Genomic DNA, 6,000 nt, shown 5'->3' with positions numbered 1-6,000 from the left:
TCACCATTGCTCACTTGCATACCCAGCAAGGGAAAGAATTATTTTAAAATTAGAGATAAATAAGACGTGGTTTTGTAAGCGCAGTGGCTCCTTGACTGTATTGCACACACATTCCAGCTAATGGCTAGCTGGATAGCTTCTGTCTATTAACTTGTATTTTAGGAATTAATCCTTGGTATTGAAAATTTAGAAATGTTCACGTAACTGTTGGTACTGACTTTCCTCCTGCCTGGGTGGCCCCTCACCCCTTTTCCTGCTAAGTATAGCGGTTGTGGACATTTGAGATGTGACAGCCTACACACATGCCTGTGTGCACACACACCTGTGCACACACACGTATGGCTCCAGAGTAACCTGGGGTGCTAGAGTGTTCGAAGTCAAGCTGTGGCACAGTGGTTGGACCTGTTGGCATCCTGTCAGGTGTCATTTTCCATGTCTGCCTTGCCTCCATCCTGGCAGGTCTAATTCCAGTTGCTAGTTTTTAGGGATTTTCTCTTAAGCCTTGGGTCATGAAAGATGCACCAAGAAGCTATCTCCAACTCAAAACTTCTAGGGGCTTCGTAAAATTGGCCCATTCAGTTGTTATTCCAGGAGGTGCGTATCTGATGGCTCACTTACAAAATGATTGTTTTGCTGTAAATGTAGTTTCATAATCTTATTTTATCATGCACGTAACATTCAAACTGACCGCCATTATTAACTGATTTCTGAATAAAGATAATGAAAAACTGGAAAAAATAAAAAAAAGAAAAGGTTAGATCAAAAAGAATTAACCTAGAAGGTAACACACACGCACGGGAAATTAATGTGAGTCAACTCCCTGTATAGCTATCCTTATCTCAACCAGCAAAAACCCTTGTTCCTTCCTATTATTGCTTATACTCTCTCTTCAACAAAATTAGAGCTAAGGGCAAAATAGTTTCTGCCTGGTAGTGAGGAGTAAGGGGGGGAAGGGAGGGAGCGGGGCAGGGAGGGTAAGGGAGAAGATGGGGGGAAGGGGGAAGAAATGACCCAAACATTGTATGCACATATGAATAAAATAAAAAATTTTTAAAAAAAAGAGCAAAGGTCATGTGAGGACACAGCAAGAGAAGATGGCCATGGACAAGCAAGGAAGAGAGGCCTCACCAGTAATCAACCCTGACTGCACCTTGATCTTGGACATCCAGCCTCCAGAACTGTGAGAAATCAAGTTTTTTAGACCACCCTATCTGTGGCATTTTGTTATGGCACCTGAGCCCACTAGTCTTGGATGGTAAGTAATAATAAAGAGAAGAAAACATCAAGAATCCTGAACTACACTTTCTGCACAATTTTGTGTCCATCTGGCTCTAGTGACATAACCAGCAATGGAAAGGGAGAAGGAAGGAGATGTGAGGCAATAGGAGGGTGGTCCCCACTGCACCATGCCACCCCCTCAATCCCCATCTGCTGCTGTCCTTCTCTGGGCTGCTTTTCAGAAGGCAGAAGCTCTATCTTGGATGACTTCATGGTCCTCTCAAAAGATTGGCTTCATTTTAAAATATCCCAGTTTAGATATGTAAAGTTCAGTGGCCACAGTGGTGGATGTATGTCTTCTTATTTATGCTAAGATCAAAAGACACTTTAGAGACTTTCCCATTGTTATCGACCCACTGAGAGCTGCTCTGCAGCCAAAGTCCTCGCTGTGATGCTTGGAACCTCGAATTAGACGATTCCACAAGAGAGTTGGAGGAAGGCACCCTGGCGTCCCTCCTGGCGAGCTTAATGGCCCAAAGTGGTGTAGCTCTCACAAATGGTAGCCTTCTTCTCCTTCTTCTGTAGCCTCAGGGAAAGAGCTACATTTATTAGTTAAACAGCTGAGCAACTCAAGGGCTTCTTGCAGCTCCTGAGACCCCTCTCTTAGGGCAAGTTTCTGCAGCCAAAGGGAAGAGGCCAGGAGTTGGCCTTCCAGGGAGTGAGTGCCCCTCTAACCAAGGCCGTCTCACAGGCTGCTCTGCGATTCAACGCTGCCAAGAGCATCCCAGTCAGTCCTTCGAATTAGCTGGAATAAAGATGCTTTGGACAGGGGTAGCTTGGTATGTTTCTAGTCTCTTCTTCTTATAGCTAAAACCAATTTTCCAGGTTTTGGTGTGTTAGAGTTTATGTCACAGGAAAAATTACTTCATTCCACAAGGTGACCAGTTTCAAATGGGATCATTTTAATGTTTAGTTCCAGCTGCGTTGTATTTCAAACAGCATCTTTTAAATGGGTCTCTTATAACTGTAGAGCCTGGAACTGGCAATTGCATTGCACAAATGCAGGTTTCATTAAAGGATCTTGCTTGCAGGCACCTGCAGGAGGTACTCCAGTCTTAGCAATTCTGTGCCTGCCAAGCACACAGTGAGCACTCACTACATAATTTCCTTGATGAATTATTCATGGGGCAGTGGCATTAATCTTTTATCTTGGACTCTAATTCACACCCTAAAATGTTGGTTTGGTCATTTTGTACATCTTATTCATAAATGGGATTTTTCCCTATTAGTTGCATTATTCAACCACAAACTGTGAGATGACGTTCTTCTCTGGTTAACTTAATTTCTTATTAAATTAATTCTCATAAATATTACTGGAATTGTCAACCACATGACAGGTCTTCAGGTAGTGATCCTTAAACTCAAGAGCTTGGTGCAGGAAGCACAGCTTTTTATCTCAAGCTCAGAAACCTTCTTATGGATTCTCCTTTAAAAAAACAAAGCAGCGTTTTGTGGCATTTCATTCATTCTTTCATTCATAGGTCGACACAGGATTTATTGGACCGATTCAGCGCTCCTTTGAAAAGTCCAGGGTCTAGAGAAATGCAGAAGCAAATGATGACAAGATTGAAGTGATAATGACAGACATTTCTGTTATTGGTGGATGGGGCCCAGGTGTTCCTGGGCTCTTGAGTACAATACCTAAGGTTAGGATGGGTGCCACAAAAGAGCCACAAAGAGTAGGAAGATAGTATAGAGTGATTTATTAGCAAGGCAAAAGGCCACCTTGAGGTCTGAGGAACACAACTGAATAAAAGTGAACTGCTCTAAATTAAGTCAGCTGCCCTAAGAGTCAACGGCTTGGAGTTACCATAATCCAAGAGGGTGAGTTTACTGAATGGTGTGAGATCAGGGCCCACCCCATTGTGGCCCATCTCCAAATTTTGAAAGGCGGTACCTGTGCATTTAATTCTTTTTGCCCTCCTGGGTTTTGTACTGCAAATGGAAGGTCAGGTCACATGTGTGAGCTTGATATGTGGCATACGACCATAAGAAGGATATAGGGTCTTTGTTTTCATTGTTGGCCCAGGGCATCAGCCAGTATGTCAATAATTGGTCTAGACTTGCAATAGCTGCCTAAACCACTATAAAGATTCTTTACTTGGACCCACAAAATTAACTAAAAATAGGAGGAAATCTTGACATCCCTGCCTCCATTTTGTATGTCTTTGAGTCATTCTCTCTGCAGTCACCTTAAGTTCCAGAAAGAACAGATGAATGACACCTTTATGACAAGGGACAAAAACAGCAGAACCTTGCAGGATAGACCAACTTCCAAATGAGGACAATTAAGGAACCATCATCTCACGGGAACCAGATTGCTCCCCTCAAATAATGACAGTGATAACAACTTCTCCAGAATCCTGGAAGAACAAGGACTGAGATAATGGTCAACCAGGACTCACAATCCTGAGACAATGCTGCAGGCCACTTGCCTGGTGCCACCTCTAATTACAGATGCCACCACACCTGTGACTGGGACTGTTTATGCATATTATAGCAGAGAGGAAGATTGAAAGAAAACAGTCTAGGCCTGAGTCCTGAGAAAGTAGCAGGGAGGCAGTGATGGCACAGCAGAGAGATAAAACCTGAGAAATCTGAACATGAGGAAGGTCACGTAGCACCAGGGAGGGGAAAGTCACATAGCACTAGGGTAAAGTAGCCAATAAAATTAAATATAACCATATATGGATTAGACCTTGCTTTTTGCTTCTGTAACCTGCTTGCAAGGGTCTATAAGGTGAGACCCCTTTGTTCTCAGGGCTCAGCCTTTGGACATGAGTCTGCTGAGTCTGTGCTGGCACAATAAAACGTTGCTTCCTGCTAATGGCCTCAAGAGTCCCGTATCTCAGCTGGCAACCCTCCAAAACAATATCTTTTGCCCTGTGCCTTAATCCTTCATCTACTTAAAGCTAAAATTCATGTCTATACCCCAAGGATGGCAGAAGATGGGCTGAAGCATTTATTTTGCCTCTTCCCACACCATGTAATAAATCTCTCTATACTTCGCCAGTACTGACTCTTTATTTGGCACATAGGGGAAGTGCCCCAACCTGACATTTCGAAGCCTAGGAGTTTGGCCTTGGGGACCAGTACTCAGGTCTTGGAATGTGGGCCATCTGGGGTTTCGTGAGTCCCCTTCCTTGACGGAAGTGGAGTGTATAGACCAAAGCGTTTTCTCATTCTTGCTCACGTCTATGCATCTACCTACACCAACATTTCCATAGGTTTTGTTTGTAAAATTCACTATTGGGCTGGCTCAGGGGTGCCTCAGACGCCCGATGCATGGGAGCAGATTCTGGCTCTCAGAGAGGCCAGTGCTGAGCTTCAAAGCCCTCTGCCCTGAAGCATCTCTCGGGGCAGGAAGCAGTGACCTGGGTAGAGGGATTATAGGAGTTGTGATGACCACAAACAGGCCACAGGGGCTGCACAGTCCCATAGCACATTAGGAGCTGGAGGCATGGCTCAAGTAGTAGAGCACCTGCCCAGCAAGCACTGAGACCCTGAGTTCAAACTTCACTACTGCCAAAAACAAAAAGCAAACACTCCCCCCACCATACACACACACACACACACACACTCGGATCCATAGCACCTTAGCCAAGGCCAAACTGCTAGATTTCCTGGAATGGTTGCCTCCTTAATATCCCAAGAAAAAGTTGCTTCCGTCCCCCACCCCAAAAAAAGTAATCTGAAAGGTCACTAGGCAAATGCTTTTGTGTCCCTCAGGATAGCTCAACCGCCTCAGAGCTATGTGCTCAGTCACCAGCCGTAAGAACGAATAAGCACAGCCAGAGCAGACAGCGGGAACGGGGCAAAGCCAGCCCTACTGGGTGGTTCTAATTCTCGAGTGCACAGGTGACTGTACCCCAGCAGTCACTCCAGAGCAGAGGAGTGAAGACTTCAGGAAAATCCTTTGAGCGATGTGGCTGGGCCAGATCCCTCAGGAATAGGGATGGGGGCATGGGGCAGCAATTGTTAGTGCAATAGGAAAGATCCAGCTCAGGCTGGCCAGGGCAGCCCAGGCGTGGTAACTAAACCCAGCTGCTCCAACAGAACTTTATTTGCGCTTCCAGAGGTCACATGACTGAGCCCCAGCTGCCCTCCCTGTCCTTAAGTCCTGGGATCTCTTCCCACGAGTGAAATAAAACCAGCTGCCCAGCAGGAGGAAGCTCTGCCCTCTCCTCTCCACTCCACTCCCTCCAGCACCCTGAAGAAGACCCCTGCTTGGGTGAGGTGTCTTTCATTCCTGCCACCTCTTGTGGGACTCTGCAGGATGCCCTGAGTGCTGGATCCAGATAGAAGCAGGAGGATTCAGAAAGGGGGCAGCCCTCTCTTGAGCTGCCAAGGGTCCCTTATCCCCATCAAGGTGTCTTGTCATCCCCCTGGGCAGCCTATGCTTAGAGGGATTCTTCCTAGGCCTTTTTTTCCCAGAGTACTTTCTTCAGAAAACTTGTCATTATAAATTCTTTCTCTGCCCCTTTTGACATATATATATAAATCTTTTTAAAAGCCTCTTGTCAATTTCCAATCTAAGCACTTAGGAGCCCTCCCTTTGAAATGCAATCCTCCCAGCTTCAGGGTGACACCTTGTTCCAACTCCTAAGACTACCTGTCCTAAAGACCTGGGCAGTTTCTAAGCAAAGGAAATGGGCCTATGCGCTTTCTCCTTACATCCTCTAGCACTTTTCAACTAACTCACCCCACCCTAAAACTCCTCCT

The sequence above is a fragment of the Castor canadensis genome, chromosome 9 (assembly GCF_047511655.1).
Source record: "Castor canadensis chromosome 9, mCasCan1.hap1v2, whole genome shotgun sequence".
In the NCBI taxonomy this organism is placed as follows: Eukaryota; Metazoa; Chordata; class Mammalia; order Rodentia; family Castoridae; genus Castor; species Castor canadensis.
The sequence above is the reverse complement of the archived record's forward strand: the minus strand, read 5'-3'. Positions refer to the sequence as shown.